Source organism: Dendrobates tinctorius, unplaced genomic scaffold (genome assembly GCF_039654945.1).
Source record: "Dendrobates tinctorius isolate UK_male_01 unplaced genomic scaffold, ASM3965494v1 ptg000126l, whole genome shotgun sequence".
Lineage (NCBI taxonomy): Eukaryota > Metazoa > Chordata > Amphibia > Anura > Dendrobatidae > Dendrobates > Dendrobates tinctorius.
The window spans coordinates 7,948,113-7,970,537 of NW_027361794.1; positions in this window are offsets into that span (position 1 = coordinate 7,948,113).

The following is a 22,425-nucleotide window of genomic DNA, read 5'->3' on the forward strand; positions in this document are numbered from 1 at the left end:
TGGTCCTGACGGGTTCTCAGCCGGATACTATAAAAAATTCTCTGAAATCCTCCTTCCCCACTTGGTTACACTTTTTAATTCTTTCCTCAAGGGAGTACCCTCACCTCGTCAGGCTCTAGAAGCTTACATTGCCATTATTCCGAAGGAGGGGAAAGATGACAGCCTTTGTAGCAATCATCGGCCCATCTCACTTCTCAATAATGATGTAAAATTGTGGGCAAAAATATTAGCTTCAAGAATCAATGGTGTACTAGAAAAGTTGGTTCACCCTGATCAAGCGGGATTTGTTAAGGAGAGGGAGGGCAAGGATAACTCTACCAGGATCCTTCATGCTATCTCCTACGCAAGGAGGTCTAAGAAGGTCCTTACAATCCTATCAATCAACGCCGAGAAGGCGTTTGATAGAAGTAGCTGGAATTATATATGTACGCTTCAAAAATTTGCTTTCCCGTCTCCTTTCATAGACGCTATTATGACCCTTTACACAGATCCCACTGCCAGGGTGGGGGTGAATGGTATTTTTTCAGACCCTTTTGAAATAAGAAATGGAACCAGGCAGGGCTGTCCTCTTTCCCCTGCCTTATCTTGATAAGGTAAGGGTATGTGCACACGTTGCAGATTTGCCTGCAGAACTTTCTGCACAAAATCTGCATCTCTTGGCACAAAACGCAGGTAAAAATATGCACGGATTTGATGCAATTTTTTCATGCGGATTTGTATGCGTTTTTGCAAGCTAAATAAAGATCTATTATTTAACAAAAAAAAAATTATGTGATGCCATTTCTTTGTCCAATCACTTATTTTGCATACTACACACAGATAGATATATACAGTAGATATATAAATCAAGAAAAAGGGCAGCACTACCAAAATAATACAGCAGGTGCAAAACCTATTCAGCAGTGTCCAAACAGCCAAAATAACAAAAGGAAAAAAATAGGCAGCACTCAAATTAAATGTGAAAAAAGTGGATACTTTACTGATCCTCAGATGGCAACGTTTCAACGGTGACCCGTCTTTGACAAAGACGGGTCACCGTTGAAACGTTGCCATCTGAGGATCAGTAAAGTATCCACTTTTTTCACATTTAATTTGAGTGCTGCCTATTTTTTTCCCTTTTTTTTTACAGTAGATATATAAATATATAATACCAAGGCCGATGTTTATTAATGTTTAATTTTGAAAAAAAAGGGAAAAAATGGCTTGGGTTCCTGCACAAGTTTCCGCACCAGAGAGGGAAAGCGGACGACTGGGGGCAGATATTCATAGCCTAGGAAGGGACCATTGTTATTGCCCCCCCCGCTACAAACATCTGCACCCAGCCGCCCTGGAAATGGCGCATGTCTAAGATGTGCCAATTCTGGTACTTAGCCTCTCTCATCCCACTGCCGTATAGCGGTGGCATATGGGGTAATATTTGTGGGGTTGATGTCACTTTTGTGTTGTAAGGTGACATCATACTCCGTTAGTAATGGAGAGGCATCAATAAGACACCTATCCATTACTAATCCTATAGCTATTAAGAGTTAAAAAAAAGACAGCCAGAAAAAAGTATTTTAATAAAATAAAACACTGCACAGTTTTTCCATATTTATTCAATGCCTAATCCATGCGACACCCTCGATCTCCTGCAAAATAAAAAACAAAAAAATACTCCCTGTTTCGACGTAGTCCATTTAATAACATGTCCCACGATGATCTTCCCTATAGAACAGTGACATCGGGTGATGTCATTGCTCTACAGAGCCTCCCACGATGCACTGACAGGAGACAAAGGCTCCTGCAGTGCATTACTGAAGAGGTTTGACCCAAGTTCATCCTCTCAGTTTACGGCAATGCTGCATGAGAATTTTCTCACGCAGCGTTGCAGGTGAGAGAATGAACTTAGGGTTAGGGTACCTCTCTCCCAGTGCTGCTGCGGAGGATTACCTCCGCCTGTCAGTTCATCGCGGTAGCCCCTGTAGAGCACTGACATCACCCGATGTCACTGTTCTACACGGGAGATCGTCGTGGGACACTCGTTATTAACTGGACTACAGCGGAAAGGTATGTATAGTTTGGTTTAATTTTTTGTTACAGGAGATAGAAGGCTTTGGGGACTAGGTGATTGTTGTATGTACTGTCTGTAGTGTATGTGTATATGTATTGTAAGGCAGCGGTAGCACCGTACGCAGTGAAGAGGCGGTGACCCACAAAATTCAAACACAAAAGTCTCTTTAGGCTATGTGCACACGGTGCGTTTCTGCTGCACATACGCAGCAGATTTAGACCAGCGTATACGCAGCAGAACTGCATGTGATGTACAGCACCATTGTAGACTACAGCATGTGAAACAAAATCCGCTGTGCACATGCTGCTTTTTTTTCTGCGCGGATTTGGTGCAGAATGAAAAAAGCAGCATGTCACTTTTGTGCGCTTTTGGTGCAGTTTTCCACCTGCTCCATTCCAGAAATCCGCAGGTGGAAAACAGCACAAAACTTGCAGTGAAACTGCAGAAAAAAGCACTAAATACGCAGGAAAAATGCAGGTCATTTGACCTGCAGATTTAGTGAAATCTGCGCAGAAAATTCCAAAGCAGAAAACGCACCGTGTGCACATTCCTCTAATTTGTTTCTTCACAGCATTAAAGGGAATCTGCCACCCTTTTTTTGGCCTTGCAGCTGCCGGCATAGATATCGGCGGCTTATCTACAGCATTCTGTAATGCTGTAGATAAGCCCCCGATGTAACCTGAAAGAGAATAAAAACACGTTATGTTATACTCACGGAGGTGGGCGGTCCGGTCCGATGGGTGTCGCCGTCCCGTCCGGCGCCTCCCTTCTTCATGCGATAACGTCCTCTTCTCCCGTCCTGTAATGGCTCTGGCGCATTGCTCTGCCCTGTTGAGGGCAGAGCAGAGTCCTGCAGTGCGCAGGCGTTGGGAGAGGTCTGGCGCCTGCGCACTGCAGAATTCTGCTCTGCCCTCAACAGGGCAGAGCAATGCGCCTGCATCGGAGCCATTACAGGACGGGAGAAGAGGACGTCATCGCATGAAGGGAGGTGCCGGATGGGACGGCGACACCCATTGGACCGGACCTCCCACCTCGGTGAGTATAATATAACAGGTTTTTCTTCTCTTTCAGCTTACATCGGGGGCTTATCTACAGCATTACAGAATGCTGTAGATAAGCCCCTGATGTCTATCCCGGCAGCTGCAAGGCCAAAAAAAGGGTGACAGATTCCCTTTAAAGGGAACCTGTCACCCCCAGGCGTTTTTAAGTAAAAGAGCCACCTTGTGCGGCACTAATGCTGCATTATTCTGTCAAGGTGGCTCTTTTATTTATCATCCCTTCCACCGCAGAAATAATCGTTTTTAAAAGTTGTCAGACATACCTGTTTCTTGAACGGGGGGGGGGCAGATCTTTCCCTCTCTGACACAGACGCCTCACATCCGTCACTCATTTCTTCCTGCATTGTTTGCTCCGCCTCCTCATCATTCTTTTGAAATCGTGGTGCCTGCTCTGTACTATATATTCTTGGGCATGCGCAGTTAGCGCTGCCCGTTCTCTCTCATCACATCCTGGCCTTCCTATCGCGCCTGCGTGGATGCTAACTGCGCATGCCCAAGAATATATAGTACAGAGCAGGCACCACGATTTCAAAAGAATGATGAGGAGGCGGAGCAAACAATGCAGGAAGAAATGAGTGACTGATGTGAGATGTGTGTCAGAGGGGGAAAGACCTGTCCACTGGTCAAGAAACAGGTGTGTCTGGCAGCTTTTAAAAACGATTATTTCTGCGGTGGAAGGGATGATAAATAAAAGAACCACCTTGACAGAATGCAGCATTAATGCCGCACAAGGTGGCTTTTTTACTTAAAAACGCCTGGGGGGGTGACAGGTTCCCTTTAAAGTCCAATCCACTCAAGTGCATATAACTTCAGTGCATATAATTAATATGCATTTCACCATTTGCAGAATATATATTATACAGCATCCTTCATTTTACAGACACTAAACACACCACTCTTCCCTCTGACTAGTTCCCGTGGGTATCTAGGCGCCATATCCAAGACTCTATTCACACAGCATTACATGTTACAGGCACTACACACGCTAGTCCTCCTATTACTAGATTCCGTGGGTGTCTTGCACCGCTGCATTTAAGTCTCTTTACCCACACAGCCGTACACAGTCCAGGATATCCTCCGGATCACAGCCGGGCACCATATCCACCCGTTTTGCAATTGTTACACACGCCAGTCTTCTTTTGGGCACAGAATATCCATCTTCAGTTCACCTCCGGGCACAGGACTGTCCACATCCGAGACCAGTCACCATGGACTACTAGCATCTCTGTGTACACCGTGAGTTGCCAGGCCTCTCTCTGGCCCTGACACACCTGAGACTCACTAAGCACTCACTAAGTCTTCACTAACCCTTTCCTGCTGGGCTTTTATCACAGAAACCTGTGGCTTTCAGCCACATGGAAAACCTGGATCCGGAATGGAACAGACTGCCACACTATCATACTGCAATCTGTTTCATACACACATCCAGTGCAGGTTTTCTCTACATCTTGGACACTAACATGTCCAAGACTAACACTTACTTTTATTATCAGTCTGCATTGCAGTCACAGCTACACCCATAACTGCCATGCGCACTTATGGCCTTCATACACCTCTGTGCATATCCTGGGAAGACTACACAGTGACCTGTGACATCGGTCACTACTTTCCCATTACAATCACAGCAACGCCTGTGACCGCAATGCATCCTCATAGCCTCAATACGCCTATGTGCGTATCCTGGGGAGAACGCACAGCACCCCCAGCTGTAACAGGGGTCACTACCTCACAGTATGCACTGTATGTTCTGTATTTTTTTTCTACTACTGAACACATTCATTGTCTGATGGGACTAATTTCCCATCATCGGCAATGCTATCACTGTGAGCATTCATAGCCGGATGGGAGCAGTAGTCCTATCAAACAATGGCTGCACACACACAGGGACACACACAGACCCGCACACACAGATACACGCAGATCCCCACACATGGATACGCATAGTCTCTGCCCACACACTTCACTTCTCCTGATCTGCATTGTTTCTAGCACCCACATCTGCAGCAAATCCGCAGATCTTTTTTACATCTGCGTTTTTGCTGCAGATGTGCCTGACTCAATGGAAGTCAATGGCTGCAGAAAAGCTGCAGATCCGCAAAAAGAATTGTCATGCTGCGGAAAATAAAATGCTGCAAATCTGCATGGATTTTTCTGGCGCATGTGCACAGCAAACCCAAATTTCCCATTCACCAACATTGCACGTGGACAACACTGTGGATTTCATGCGAATCAGTGAGGCCAAAAACACTGCGGATCCGCATCTAAAGCTGCAACGTGTGCACATAGCCTAATACAGAAAATCAGACAAGATGTAGTCATCAAGGGCCTTTCGGTAGGCTGTCTAGAAATCCAAGCAGTAGCATTTGCTGATGATCATCTTCTTCTGACCTCAAACCCTAACATGGCATTTCCCAGACTCATGAACATATTCAATGGGTTTGGGTTAGTCTCTAACTTCAAAATTAATCTGAGTAAGTCAGAAGCCCTTAATGTCTCGGCACAAAACGCAGATATTTCGGCACTAAAAAAAAAAAAAAAAAAAAAAAAAAAAAAAAAAGAGACCCCTTTCCACTGGCCTTTAGAAAAATTAGGGATTTTCTTGACAGCAGACCCTTCCTCCCTATATAAAAAATGTCATGCCCATTTTAAACAAGCTACAGGGCTTACTTAAAAATTACAATGTCCCATACTTATCCTGGATAGGAGGAGTTGTGGTGCCCCCAGGAGTATGGTCGCCACACTGGCTTTGCCTTCCTCCAGGGGAGGGTAAACGCCAGGCTTGGAAGCAGTGATGGGTCTCTCCAGCAGTTAACCTAATGCATGCAACACAGTTCCACTCCGGGCCAGCAGGGGGAACTCTGAACCAGGATTCTGGAGAGGAGTGTCCTCTGAGAGCCAGGAGGAAGAAGGATCAGATAGTCTGCGGAGGGTGAAGTGTGCAGACGGGAGGAAAAGAAGCTGGAGGTGGTTGAGCTAGGAAAGAGAGCTCCCTCAGCTTGAGAGCGCACGAACTGGAGCCTGGTCTCCACGGCTGTACGGATACTAAAGGTCCTACAGCAGATACCAGAGGAGTAGGAGGCTGTAAATGCCCTGCTCTCACCAAAGACTTGGGACACAACAGCAATTGAATAGAGAGCCAGGACTCAGGAGAGGAGTCCCCAAGAGAGGCTACAGCTGTCTGTCATACAAGTAAAGTTCTAGGAACATCTGAAGAGAGGCATTTCAGAGTAACTAAGTACTGGAGTGCTTCACACTACAAAGCGCTAGAAAGGAGACTGCACAGCCCTTCTGCTGAGAGAGAATCCTGATCTGCTTCCAGGCTAACCTGCCCCAATACCATCTGTGATCAGGACTCTGGACTGCATATACTCAGTAAAAGTACAGAAACTACAACCGCTGTCTTGTCTGTTCCCTACGCTTTCGGCACTGCTACATCCCCATGCCAGCTACATCTACACTGCCCTGGGACTACAGCTTCACCTGTGGGGAGCTTTACCATCTAAGCTGCACATACCATCAGTCCCAGCGGATCTGTATGCAGCGTTGGCCTAACTCCATATTTGCCAAACACCACGGGTGGCATCACAAACTATTCTTCCATTAACTACATCTCCCATTGCTTGGGCGCCAAGGGCCACGGACCGGGTCACCACTGCTGTGACACATTCCCCTGACACTGGCCCGGTACCGAGTACCCCACAGCCCTGGGAGGGTGACCTAATTTGGAGTCACGAATAGGATTACGGAGCCCGGTATCCCCGGGTCCTGTGTGCCATAGACTGTGGTTGTGAACTGTGTGAATTTGGTGCCATTTGCCACCATTGCCGCGCTGCTTGGCGTGCGGGAAGAAAGAGGCGGGCCTTCGTGGGCGGAGACTGCCGCAGAGCGCGAAGAAGAGAAGTGCCGCGCGGGAAGAGAGGACAGCACGAGAGGAGGAGGAGCTGAGGCCTACAGCCCGGAGCGTCGGGCCAGCAAAGCGGCCGCCGGTGAGCTCACACAACCCCCGATCGTGGCTTACGTTAACTAGGGGGGAGAAGATGCCCGCGCCACAAGCCAATGCAGCGGCGGACGCCGCCGCCAACCCCGCGGTACCGCCAGGAGGAGCACCCGCCGCAGCGGTCCCCATAGTGCCGCTGTCTATGCCCTACATACCGGGAGCAGCCTGGCTACCGCAGTACTCGGGTGAGTCACATACCCTGAGTGAATTTAAGGAAAGTCTGCAGCTTGTTTACAGCTTACCCTTTGTCTGAAGACCAGAAAGTGAATATCCTGATTGGACAGCTAACGGGTGCAGCGCAGAGAGAAGTGAAAGCCTGGCAGAACACTGATAAGGACACTGTTGCAAAGATCCTGGCCAAGCTGAGAAGCACTTTTGACACCGGCACTGCAGCTGAAATTAAGATGCGGTTCTTTGGCTGTAAACAGAGGGTGCAGGACAGTATCAGGGACTATGCCCTCAACCTGCAGGAGGCGCTGCGAGCAGTTAAGCAAGTTGACTCTGATAGTGTGAAAGAAGAAGACAAATTGTTAAAGGAAAATTTCATCGAAGGACTCCTGTCCAGTACCCACAGAGGACAGTTACGGATCATTACCCTGCAAAACCCTGATTTGAACTTTGCTGAGTTTAAGGACAGGGCTTTCCGGGTCCTGCAAGAATCCTCTGACAGCCGTCCAGCGCCCCCTAGGCGCCCAGCGATCACTTACCATCAGGAAGCTACATCCTTTCCTTTCATCCCCATGGAGGCTGATGCCCAGACCCTGGATAAAGATCCAACAGAGGAGATGCGTCTTCAGGTCCAGGAGCTGACCAAAGGAATGGCTGCACTCACCAGAACCGTGCAGTCCCTGCAGGTTTCCTCCAAAGAAAAGGTCCAGCTTGCTTTCAGTCCAGAGGATGTCCCGTGGCTCCGGAGGAGGAGAACCCCGCCACTTCGAGGAAGGAACAACGATCTCTACGACCAGGACGGATATCCCATCTGTCGCCGCTGTTACAAGGCAGGTCATCTTGCAAGGTACTGTCCTTTAAACGAGCAACTCCTGGAGCAAAGGGCCAACCCCCAGGAGTAGGTTCAGCAGACCCAAAGAACTGGAGAGCCAAGTATGTGGGAGGGAGACCGATCCTCCCTGTGGTGATTGACGGCATCCCCATGAACGCTTTGCTGGACACTGGCTCCCAGGTGACCACTATGCCGTATATTTTGTATAAGAGGTACTGGGCTGATTCTGAACTCACCCGTGGGCCCACTGATGAACTAACTGTAGTTGCTAGTAATGGTCATACCTTGCCGCAGATTGGATGCAAGGAAATTTCTGTTAAAGTGGGGCGGGTGGAGCTAAAATCACAAGGTCTGATAGTTGTTGACCGACATGAATGTAATCCCATGATAACTCTTGGTACAAATGTAATTGAAAACTGTCTGTCCAAGCTTATTGTCTTGTTACAACAGGTGGCTGAGACTGCTGGTTCCGGTGAACAACGAGTCCTGCAGAAGGAGATCCGAGCCCTGATGCAAAGGCAACAGGTAGAACTCTCTGGCGGAGAGATTGGCAGCGTCAGAGTGAGTGATGCTTTTCCCATTGTAATACCCCCCAGATGTGAAATGTTGGTTTGGTGTTGGGCTGCCATAGGGCTCAGAGGGCAGGATTACCAGGCATTGGTAGAGCCAGTATATTCAGATAGCAGGCCCACTGTCCTGACAGCCAGAGGGGTGGTTGATGTACGAAAGGGGAGAGTACCTGTACACCTTCTGAATTGTGGGGAGGAGGAAGCCACAATACCTCGGTACGCCACAGTTGCTAAACTGCTCACTGTTAATAACAACTCATTGCAGGCAGCAGAGCCTTTGGTCTCATCCGATCCGGTGGAGGACAATGGCCCTGTGAAGCAGCTAGAAGAGTGGTGCCAGCAACTGCAGGTGGGAACTGACTCTACACCTTCATACCAGAGAAATGGGGTTTACAGAGTGACACAAGAGTATGAGCGGGTATTTTGCAAACACCACTAGATTTTGGGCAGGCAAAAGGGGTGCAACATCATATCCCCACTGGAGACCATCCACCCATAAAGGAGAGGTACAGACCTATACCCCCAACACAGTACTAATGTGCTAAGAGTATGCTGAAAGAGATGAAGGAAGCAGGGGTCATTAGGGACAGTTGTAGCCCATGGGCAGCTCCAATAGTGTTTGTAAAGAAAAAGGATGGTACTATGAGAATGTGTGTTGATTACAGGAAAATTAACAGTATCACACATAAAGATGCCTACCCATTGTCTAGAATTGAAGAGTCCTTAGCTCCACTTAAAACTGCTAACTACTTTTCCACCTTGGATCTCACCAGTGGGTATTAGCAGGTTCCCGTGGCAGAGGCAGATAAGGAGAAAACAGCATTTACTACTCCAATGGGTCTCTGTGAGTTCAATTATATGCCCTTTGGACTCTGCACTGCTCCAGGAACATTTCAGCGGCTGATGGAGTGTTGCCTGGGACACATGAACTTTGAGACAGTCCTGTTGTACCTGGATGATGTCATTGTTTTCTCCAAGACCTATGAAGAACATCTGGAACACCTGGCTGAAGTATTTGAAGCTTTGTCCAATTTTGGCCTGAAGGTGAAGCCTTCCAAATGCCACCTCTTGAAGCCTAAGGTACAGTACCTTGGTCACGTGGTCAGTGCAGAAGGTGTGGCTCCAGATCTTGACAAGGTCATGGTCATCGGGGACTGGAAGAAGCCCAGCAACCTCCACGAGGTACGCCAATTCCTTGGACTGGTAGGCTACTACCGGAGATTCATCAAAGGGTTTACTGAAATAGCCACCCCGATGCAAAACCTTCTCGGGTTGCAGTCCAAGAAAGGCAAGCACAAGAATTCCACATTTGAATGGACTGAAGAGTTGGAGAGGTCTTTCACCAGATTGAAGATGGCTCTCACAGGTGACGAAGTTCTGGCCTACCCAGATTATGAAAAACCCTTTGTGCTGTACAAGGATGCCAGCAACGTGGGATTAGGAGCAGTACTGTCGCAGGTACAGAATGGAAAAGAGAGAGTGATCTCCTACGCCAGCAGGAAGCTGCGTCCCACTGAGAGGAACCCGGATAATTACAGTTCTTTCAAACTGGAGTTCCTTGCCATAGTCTGGGCTGTCACCGAAAGGTTCAAGCATTACTTAGCTTCTGCCAAGCTTACAATCTTCACGGACAACAATCCGTTGACCCACTTGGACACTGCCAAGCTAGGAGCACTGTTTCAGCGATGGATGGCTCGGTTATCCAATTATGAGTTTACCAATCAAGTAAAGGGCAGGGTACAAGAATGCCAATGCTGATGCGCTATCAGGATGCGTAATCTGCCAGATGCAGGAGAAGACCCTGAGGCTCTGGAAGAGATAGAGTTGCCTCCCTTCCTCCGGCCACTGGCGGCCCAACGTGCTCAAGGAGTGAGAAACAGGCGGCCTGGCTTGAAGGAAGTCACTCTGAATCCGTTGCCCCATCATGATTGGGCAGAAGCGCAAGATAATGACCCTGCAGTCTGCCTGGTGAAAGAGCTGCTGACACAAGATGACTCGCTCCCGGAGTTGAATGCTCCTGAAGAATCTCATCAGTTGTGGAAGGAAAGAGGTCGGCTGTTCATTTATGAAGGGAAGCTGTGTCGGAGGAGTATCAATGCCCGCACACATGAGCTGGTCTGGCAGGTGGTGGTCCCAAAGAGAGATGCATCAATGGTCCTAGGAGCATACCACAATGGAGCTGGACACTTTGGATGGAAGAAGTTGGAAACATTGCTCCGAGAGAGGTTCTACTGGACTGGCATGCGGAAGGCCATGGAGAGGTGGTGCTGGGAGTGTGGACAGTGTAACCTGCGCAGAAAGGATCGAGACAGCCAGAGAGCTCCCTAACAGCCAATCATCACCAAACAGCCCCTGGAGTTGGTAGCCCTGGACCATGTGAAGCTGGTTCCAAGCCGGTCAGGTTACCTCTATGCCCTTACCATTGTAGACCACTATTCAAGATTCCTGGTGGTTGTGCCCGTCAAAGATCTAACGGCCAGGACAGTGGCCAGAGCATTCCAACTTCTGTAGACCACATGGTTATCCTGAGCAGGTGCTGACAGACCAAGGTCCAGCTTTCAAGGCAGAAGTGTTCCATGAATTTTGCAACTTATATGGGTGTAAGAAGATCTGGACAACACCTTATCACCCACAGACCAACGGCATGTGCGAGAAGATGAACCAGGTAGTGATTGATTTACTAAAGACATTGCCCTTGGAGGAGAGAAATCTGTGGCCAGAAAAGTTGCCCGATCTGGTGGACCTTTACAACCATATCCCAGTGAACTCCACCAACTGTACTCCAGCGTACCTGATGAGAGCAAGGCCTGGTAAGCTGCCTATTGACTTGGACATGGGAGTCCTGACACCTGAAGTAATGTCACCAGATGCTGACTGGGACAAGGAGAGGCAGCAGCAGTACAGAAGGGTACAGGAGTGTGTGGAGAAGAGTCTGGCTCAGGCAAGGCAGAAGCAGGAGAGACTTTACAACCAAAATGCACCTGCTGTTCCTTTTTCGCCGGGAGAAAAAGTTCTCAAGAGAAAAAGAAGACTGCATAAGCTGGAAGATCAATGGGAAGAGGAGCCCTACACAATTCTGCCCTCGAACTTTGATAATGCCAAAGTATGCCTTGTTAGAAAAGATGGAGGAGAGACCTCAGCGGCGGTATCCAGGGATCACTTGAAGTTATGCCCTGACCAGTTGAAAGAAAAAGCGGGAGGATCAGATAACATCCCACCTACAGAGGAAGAAAAGACAGTCAGTACCGTGCTGGGAGAATTCCCTGCGAATTGGACTAAAGTGAATGATGCTATAGTGGTGCCAGTGTTGCTGTTTCCCCAAGTGGTAGCACAGGAAGATGTGACTCAAGAGAATCAGGAGAATCAGGTAGCAGATGCCACACCAGCAGTGGAGCCAGAGAACCCTCGCCCTGCCAGTGGTGAACCTGTTGTACCCATGGTGAGTCTAAGGGTTCATAGGAGAATGCTACCTAGTTTGCCTACACTAGGGTTACGCAGATCCACTCACACCACACAAGGCATACTACCAGTTAGATACCGTATATAAAGTAAAATGTGAATATTGAAATTGTGTATGTAAATATGTAACTGTTTTTCAAGTTTTGTGCCTACAGGTAACCTGTAAGAGTTCCCTTTGAGTTACCAGTTTGTTTCATGGACACTGAACCACAGGACTTGTGTGTGGTCAAAAACTTTATTTATAAATAGTTCACCATTTGCCAGGAATGGACCATGGACATTGATGTTGGACTTGTCATCATAGGACCATTTTTTTTTTTTTAAATTCGTTTATTAAGCACCAGGATACAAAGAATGTACAACGTACACAATGACTTATGATAAAAGACATTATACAAAGCACACGTCTCCATCCATTATAAAATGTAATACAAAGAAATTGCACATTCTTATAGATAAACAAGGTAACATGTATATTTCCTTCTCAGCATATGTAAAGGACAATTGCTTATGTATTTTCCCACATGTGTATCAATCCAGTTTCACAAACCTTGTCATATCATGCAACCGTAGGAACTAACTAAAACTCCTAAGCTACAACTATGCTACATCAACTAATATCTACTATTTCCGCAGCCTGGCTTCCTATATCACACTATGTCGCATGTGATGTCTCAGTCTTGCAACGTGAGGTGAGAGGAATTCCACCTCTCCCAGATTTTTTCAAATTTACCCGGGCATCCCCTGTTTTGGTATAACTTGCGCTCATATGGGACAATCGAGTTCACCAGCTTGATCCAAAACCCAAGGGAAGGACATGAGCCGCCCATCCACCACAGTGCCAACACCTTTCGTGCCATAAACAGCGTCTCGCGCAGGAAGACCCCAGTATAGCGATCCCAGATCTCCTCCTCCCACACCCCAAACAAGCAGACCAATGGCTCTAGAGGGACAGGGGCTTGCACCAGGGATGTCAGCAGTGCAGTCACCTCTTTCCAGTAATGTAGGATAGTGGGACATTGCCACACCATATGAATAAAGTCAGCATCTGGCAAGTAACATCGCATACATTCCGACGACTGAAGCCGACCCATCCTAAAAAGTCGCGCCGGAGTTAAATATGATTGATTAATTATATACAGTTGTATCATTCTGTTGTTAACCGATGGTGATACTCCAATCAGAGACTCCAGAATCTCCTCCAACTCCTCTCCTTGCACTTCAGGAATCAGTCGTTCCCACTTCGTCTTAATAGAGCTTATGACTGATTCTGCCCCTACTGACAGCATATATGTGTACAGGGAGGATATGAGACCCTGGGGACCCTGCGAATTAAGAATTCCTATTAAAGGTAACGATGAAATAGTACGGTCCACACCTCCATCCCTCATGTGTGACTGAAGAGCCGATCTCAGCTGCAGATAGCGAAAGAATTGAGATCTCGGAATATCATGTGTGGTCTGCAATTGTTCAAAAGACTTTAAGGTCCCCTGATCATACAAGTCTCCTACTGAAGAAACGCCACACTGGGTCCAAAAAACAGCGGACGGGTGATTCAGCAGCTCGGGAAAATAGTTATTGCTCCACAGGGGCATTTCAGCTATAACATCTTTAGACCCTATTACGTTCTTGATTTGTCTCCATATCAATCGAGCCAGCCAGAGCAGGGGTAATAGACGTGGGGCATTAGTTCTTTCCATCTCAAGGAAACCTAATGGGCAATCTGCTTGTGCAGCGTGAAGCAGGTGGCTTTCAGAATTAGGGAGGCAATTACCCAGCATCCAGTTATTTAAAGCTTTAGCCTGCCCAGCTAAGTAGTATAGGAAAAAATCTGGTAACGCCGCCCCACCTCCCATCTTTGGTCTTTGTAAAGTGGACAATTTAAGTTTGGGCCTAGTTTTCCCCCAAATAAAGGACGTGACTAGAGAATTAAGAGTAACAAAAAAGGACTTGGGCACCGCTACCACACTGTGTTGAAGCGAATAGCTAAATTTAGGGAGTAATATCATTTTAATCAGATTAATACGTCCAGCCACAGATAATGGGAGCCTACTCCAAGATGCAAACTTAGCTTTAACTAGTTCTAACAACGGGTGGACATTAAGTTGTAGATCAAGCGTACTATTGTTAGAAATATGGATGCCCAAATATTTAAAACTAGACGCAATAGGCAGCGAGGAGAGAGCTTCCAACTGGGGCATCGGGGTATGGGAAAGGGGTAACAGGGCAGACTTCTCCCAATTTATGTGTAAACCTGAATATTTACTAAATCCATCTATATGGGATATCACCTGTGGCAAAGTTTCTTCCACGTCACTCAAGAATATCACCATGTCATCGGCATATAGGCCTATGGTATCTACCCGACCTGCTATATCTATACCTCGGATATTAGGGAAGGACCTTATACGTATTGCTAGTGCCTCTATCGCAAGAGCGAAGAGAGCCGGGGAAAGAGGGCAACCCTGACGGGTTCCTCTATGTAGTGCGAAAGACTTAGATATAGAATTATTTATTATAATACGGGCCTTAGGTTTCATATATAATTTTTTGATCCATGTTATAAATTTAGTACCAAAACCATATCTTTGCAAACATGCGGTGAGGAAAGGCCATTCAAGGGAGTCAAAAGCCTTGGCAGCATCTAACGATGCCAATGCTCATTTATTATCTGGCACTAGGGAGCTATACTGGACTATTGACTGGACTCTTCTAATGTTAATGGAAGTACTTTTACCAGGCATAAAGCCCGTTTGATCAGGATGTATGAGATTCAACAGGAGTTCAACCTGGTAGCTAGAATCTTGGTAAAAATTGTATAATCCACATTCACTAGTGAAATGGGACGGTAGGATCCACATTCTAAAGGGTCCTTCCGAAGCAATATGATATTAGCCCCGTAAAAGAATTCAGGCATAGAGTTCCCTTCCCATAGTCCCCGAAATACCTTCGCCAAGAGTGGTGTCAATATATCCCGATACTTCCTATATAGTTCAATAGGGAACCCATCAGGCCCAGGTGCCTTCCCAGAGGCCATGTCTGTCATAGCAGTTTCTATCTCCTCTGCGGTGAACTCAGAGTCCATAAGGGCCCGTTTTTCCAATTCTAATGTGGGGAATGATATATCTGACAGATAGTCTAGACACTCCAAAACGTCAGTCACTTTTAGATTCGTATAGCGACCTGTAGTAATCCTGAAAACAGCCAAGAATATCCTCTGTCGAAGACACCAGTATACCATACGCCCTACGAATCTGTAATATCGTATTTGAGGTGCTGTGCTGGCGTACCAGATAAGCCAGGAATTTGCCAGTCTGGTTCCCCAATTCGAAATAGGATTGACGGGTGAAGAATAGCTTGCATTTAGATTTAGTATCCACATGTTGAGTGTATAACCTTTGGGCCGCCAGCCACTCAATCCTGTTCCCGCTAGTTAGGTTGGATATATATGTTATAGGACCATTTTTGAACACTTGGTTTTTGTACATTTTTACCTTTTTCAAATCTTGTACAATTATTGTTGTTTATATGTTATATATGTTGATTTTCATGTTTTTGTTCAGCCCAGGAGTGCTGACTTGCACTAGGGGGAATGTGGCACCCCCAGGAGTATGGTCGCCACACTGGCTTTGCCTTCCTCCAGCGGAGGGTAAATGCCAGGCTTGGAAGGAGTGATGGGTCTCTCCAGCAGTTAACTGTTGTGAGTTCATTTTCCCCTTCACTGTTGATGTCTGATGAACTCCCTCTTCTGGTGAAGGAAGGTAGTGAGGCTGATTACCAGACACCTGATGAGGTGGATGGTGACTGGGTAACGGGAACTTCTGACTGGATATAAGGCAGCCGACACCCTTCTGGGTCGCTGGTGATTTCTCTGCTGGATTCTTGGAGACCAGTCTGATTCCTGCTTCCCAAAGATAAGTTTTTGCTCTGCTATTGAACTTATTAGCTTTGGTTTTGTTTACCTTGTTTTTTGGAGTTCAGCCATTCCCGGCCGGGGGTGTGCTGAATTCCATTTTTGTCTCTGATCAGTTGATCTCTTTGCTCTGTCTTCAGAATATACCTGAGTGCTGATATAGTCATTTTGAAGTCTAGCGACTTCAGGGCCTTTTTTTCTCTCAGACGGTTGGGACATTTTTGGTAGGGTTTTTTACGGATTGCAGACAGCAGCTTTTCTATCCTGTCCTTTTTAGTTAGCTTGGGCCCCATAGTTTGCTCAACCTATCTTTCTATCTGTGTTAGTGTTTTCATCTTGCTTCACCGTCATTATATGTTGGGGGCTGCCTATTGCTTTGGGGTCTGCTCTGGGGCAGTTTAGATTTCCCCTTTCTTTCTTTAGGCTTATTTAGTTCTCCAGCTGTGATCGAGGGGTCTAGGGCACCGTAGGAACCCCCCACGGCTACTGTTAGTTGTTGTGGATAGGATCAGGGGTCTGCAATCCGATAGCTACCAACCTCTCCGGTTTTCTGGACTTAGCTTGTATTTTTGTTTTTTCCTCCTTCGGTGACTCATTCATAACAGTTAACCTAATGCATGCAACACAGTTCCACTACAGGCCAGCAGGGGGAACTCTGAACCAGGATTCTGGAGAGGAGTGTCCTCTGAGGGCCAGGAGGAAGAAGGATCAGATAGTCTGCGGAAGGTGAAGTGTGCAGACGGGAGGAAAAGAAGCTGGAGGTGGTTGAGCTAGGAAAGAGAGCTCCCTCAGCTTGAGAGCGCACGAACTGGAGCCTGGTCTCCACGGCTGTACGGATACTAAAGGTCCTACAGCAGATACCAGAGGACTAGGAGGCTGTAAATGCCCTGCTCTCACCAAAGACTTGGGACACAACAGCAATTGAATAGAGAGCCAGGACTCAGGAGAGGAGTCCCCGAGAGAGGCTACAGCTGTCTGTCATACAAGTAAAGTTCTAGGAACATCTGAAGAGAGGCATTTCAGAGTAACTAAGCACTGGAGTGCTTCACACTACAAAGCGCTAGGAAGGAGACTGCACAGCCCTTCTGCTGAGAGAGAATTCTGATCTGCTTCCAGGCTAACCTGCCCCAATACCATCTGTGATCAGGACTCTGGACTGCATATACTCAGTATAGGTACAGAAACTACAACCGCTGTGTCTTGTCTGTTTCCTACGCTTTCGGCACTGCTACATCCCCGTGCCAGCTACATCTACACTGCCCTGGGACTACAGCTTCACCTGTGGGGAGCTTTACCATCTAAACTTCACATACCATCAGTCCCAGCGGATCTGTATGAAGCGTTGGCCTAACACCATATTTGCCAAACACCACGGGTGGCGTCACGAACTATTCTACCATTAACTACATCTCCCATTGCCTGGGCGCCCAGGGCCATGGACCAGGTCACTGCTGCTGTGACACATTCCCCTGTCTGCGGCCCGGTACTGAGTACCCCACAGCCCTGGGAGGGCGACCCAGAGTCAATATTATAAAGTCTTATTTCCTCCCAAAAATCTTCTACACCATGCAAATGGTTCTTAAACCTCTTTCTAATTCTTTTTTCCTCTCTCTTAACCAACTGATCTCTAACTTTGTTTGGAAAAATAAAAGGGCCCGGCTCCCTCTAAAATCCTTTTTCTCCCTAAAGGAAATGGTGGCCTCAGCCTCCCGGATTTTACACCTAGCTCGCTGGATTAACCTGATCAAACATAGAATCTGAGCTATCAGCACGAACATAGAACTTACCCTGATGGGGAAAGATTCCAACTTATATCTTTGGTCGTCTATTATTCCCCTTTCTCAAAAGTGTGATGAAATAACTAAACACTCTCGATCAGTCACTTATCCCAAAACCTCCTACCCCATTGTTTTTTCTAAATAATATCCCATTTAACATCCCATGGCTGATAGACCCTAACTACGTGGACACTTATGGTCTCTGGGATTGCCCTTCCAAACGTCCTGATCTCCCATCTCCTCTCTAACCGGATAACGTGTGGAGGGCTGTCCGACTGCTGCCGGGAAACGCCCCTCGGACTTTTTACAAAAACAACACATGCACTACATTTTATCGAAATTTAAGTCTGAGTTAAAACAATCTCCGAAATGGCTTTGGCTTGAGTTTGTAGCTAAGCTACATTCGCCATTCCCTAATTTAAGCCCCCGTTACACATAGCGATATCGCTAGCAACATCTCTGTAACGTCACCGATTTTGTGACGTAGCCGCGATATTGCTAGCGATATCGCTATGTGTGATACTTACCTCTGACCGGCTCCCCCGCTGCTCATCGCTGGTCACGTGAGAACGTCCTGGATCATTTCTCGTCAGGTGCTTCCTGCTGGGCTTCCTGTGGCGCCGACGAGTGGACGCGGGTGGGAGGACGTCAGGATCGCCGCGTCTGACAGGTAAGTAACGACCCCCGACCCATGCTATGTCGCTGGTGAGATATGCCTGTGTGGCAGCTCACTAGCGACCACTTAGCGATGCACCAGCGATCCATATCGTTGTCGGGATCGCTGGTGCATCGCTAAAGGCCCTTTTACATTTAGCGATGCACCAGCGATCCAACCAGCGATCCGACCCGGTCAGGATCGCTGGTGCATCGCTAAATGATCGCTAGTGAGCTTTCATACAGAAAGATCTCACAGCGATGCAGCAGTGACGCAGCGCACGATACTTACCATTCACACACAGCGATCCTGCGTCCTCCCGCCCGCCTCCACGCGTCGCTGGACGTCACAGCAGGAAGCCCAGCAGGAAGCAGACGACGAGAAATGGAGCCGGACATTCTCGCGCGATCAGCGATGGACAGCGGGGGAGCCGGTCGTTGGTAAGTATCACACATAGCGATATCGCTAGCAATATCGCTATAACGTCACAAAACCAGTGACGTTTTAGCGATATTGCTAGCGATATTGCTTAGTGTAAAACCCCCTTAAGTGTAATGGTACCCTTAGTGTCTAAATTGTACGCTAATTTTGTCAAACATCAGAGCGTTTTAAACCTCTTTATTTACTATTTACTTTCCTGGGAATCTGAGTTGAAGATATCTCTGTCCCCTCAGGGGGTATGCCAGGTGCTCGCTAAAGGGGGTTTTACACTAAGTGATATCGCTAGCAATATCGCTAAAACGTCACTGGTTTTGTGACGTTATAGCGATATTGCTAGCGATATCGCTATGTGTGATACTTACCAGCGACCGGCTCCCCCGCTGTCCATCGCTGATCGCGCGAGAATGCCCGGCTCCATTTCTCGTCGGGCGCTTCCTGCTGAGACTTCCTGCTGTGACGACGAGCGACGCTGGAGGCGGGCGGGAGGACGCAGGATCGCTGTGTGTGAATGGTAAGTATCGTGCGCTGCGTCGCTGCTGAATCGCTGTGAGGTCTTTCTGTATGAAAGCTCACTAGCGATCATTTAGCGATGCACCAGCGATCCTGACCGGGTGGGATCGCTGGTCGGATCGCTGGTGCATCGCTAAATGTAAAAGGGCCTTTACTCCCATGGGTTTTCCAGGTGCATTCTGCTACAAGAAAATTCATTTAAAATTCTCTCTGGGTGGTACAGAACCCCGGAAAATGTATTCTATTTGGGCCTGAATGACTCACCACAGTGCTAGAGATGCTCCAAGGCAATAGGTTCCCTAACATACATTTTCTGGTGCCCAGGAATATTACCTTTCTGGAAAGGTTTCAATGAATCTTTGCGTCGCTTGGGTCTAATGATACGAGACCTCACTCCCCAAGAGGTCTTACTGTTACTCACCTCGAACACCTTTAAACCAAAGAAGCATGACTTAACCCCTCTATTACTGGCTTCCACAAAACATTTGATATCTTCACATTGGAAGTCTCCAACCCCTCCAACGTTAGGAGAGTGGATCACCAAGGTTCAGGACATATACCGACTCGAAAAATTATCTAGTTGGGAAACTCGCACACATGAGAAATTTGAAAACTCATGGCTTCCCCGGACAAAGTATTCTCACACCCTCCTTTAGAGTTAATTCGGCTTTAACTTCCCCTTACTTACTAGTTAGCTAATAAGACTACATCAGCTCTATGTTCACAGACGGAAAAATGAAGCATATCAAGAAAAGAACACTGTCCCTACTGTGAAACATGGAGGAGGCTCTGTTATGTTCTGGGGCTGCTTTGCTGCATCTGCACAGGGTGTCTTGAATCTGGGCAGGGTACAATGAAATCTCAAGACTGTCAAGAGATTCTGGAGAATGTGCTGCCCAGTGTCAGAAAGCTTGGTCTCAGTCGCAGGTCATGGGTCTTGCAACAGAATAATGACCCAAAACACACAGATAAAAACACCCAAGAATGGCTAAGAGGAAAACATTGGACTATTCTGAAGTGGCCTTCTATGAGCCCTGACCTAAATCCTACTGAGCATCTTTGGAAAGAGCTAAAACATGCCATCTGGAAAAGGCAACCTTCAAACATGAGACAACTGGAGCAGTTTGATCTTGAGGAGTGGGCCAAAATACCTGTCGAGAGGCACAGAAGTCTCATTGACATTTACAGGAATCGTTTGATTGCAGTGATTGCCTCAAAAGGTTGTGCAACAAAATATTAAGTTAAGGGTACTATTATTTCTGTCCAAGCCTATTTCATGAGTTTTTTTAAAAAGTTCAGTGGAAGTATGGTTGAAGAGCAATGACTGACTTTCATTTATCCATTTTCATAGATTATTTACTTATTACTTTTGTCAGATTCAAGTTATTCCTTTGACCATTGTGGGTTGTTCCTTCATTAAACAAGGGGTTCCAACAATTTTGACCACGTGTGTAACTACTTTGGCATGAAGGGCCCTAAATGGGGATTTTTTCCTTGTCGTAAATGTATAGCTTGCCCAAATATGGAGAGGAGATTGACATTCAGCTCGAGTGATGGAAGTGTCAATTACAACATTATCCATCACATAACATGTGAGACAGAGTTTGTCATCTGCTTTACTACTTGTCCTTGAAAGCTAATACATATAGGACTCACGTCAAGGAAAGTTAGAGAGTCAGAGTAAGTGAACATGTCTTGGACATCAACAATTCCAAAAAGATTGAAGACCTGACTCAAAATCCCTGCCAAGACATTTCAAGACAAAACATAACTGATTCCAGCTTACTACGTGTCTCTGACATCGATAGGGTCCTGATTACAAATAGGGGTGCGACTGCAAAAAGATCTGGTCACAATCAGAAACTAAATGGATCTGGCAACTAAATACATTACATCCAAATGGTCTAAATGAAGTTCTCAGATTCTCCCCTTTCCTATAAGGTGTTTGGTAGAATTCGCTCTCTCTACACTTTTTTTCCTCTTCGCCACGACAGCACCCACTGAGAGAGGGGATCCGCCCCAGGAACAGGAAACCTACAGAGAGATAAATGGGGCGGTCCCCCTCGCTCCCTCAGTTTGGTTTCCTGTTCCTAGGAAGGAACCCGCAGAAGAGGATACCTGGTCTGGTAGCCGCCTGCGTGCATAATATGAGCAGCAGGGGCCCCAGGACTGGAGGCAGCATCGGGCGGAGAGGTGATGTTTCCCCCCCCCCAGAGCTGGTAATGCAGGTGAGGCCGGAGGTAAGAAGGTGCCAAGGCTCACTGAGGGGACAGGGGTGTATACCCCCCCCCCAGGAAGGGGACGAACGCATTACACAATGCCATTAGGCATATCAGGGATGGGGGCCGCGCGCCCCCCCTCCCCCCGAGAGAAGCAGAAGAGCCTGAGCGGTTGTGCCAGGCAGCGCTACCAGAGGTCATACCTGCAGGGGTTAACGTGTGGGCCGAGTGCGTGGTGTCACTGTCGGGGCCGCTGCATCAGCGCTTCCAGCGGCGCTCCCAGGCAGGCAACCCGGAAGTAAGGGTATGGAGGTCTTCCGGGATCAGTGTAGGAGGCAGCGCTCGCGGGAGAAAGCCCGCGCATGCGCAGAAGGGGCTAAAAAAAAAAAAATGGAGGATGAAAAAAAAAGAAAAATGGAAAGGCTATAAAAAGAAGCCACAGAGGCAGCGCCAGTGCGCAGTCATGTCATCCATAGATGACCCAGCTTCGCTCCCGCTAAGTCAGCCAGTGGAATCCCCACATGGCAGCAGACAAAGCGGTGCTACAAGGAGAAGCAGCAGCCCCAGAAGAAGTGGCAGCTCCAGGAAGGAATCTAGCGGACCTTCCAGGCAAGTTGAGCCCCTGGAGAAAAAACGGAAGGAGAAGAAATCATCCCACGCCTCGCCTCAGCCTGAGGCGCGGACCCCGCAGCCGGTAGTTTGCTGACGAGACTCACGGGTGAGTGTTTTTAGTCAGAATAAATAACTGATGGCCTTCTTTTTTCTGGTCCATACCC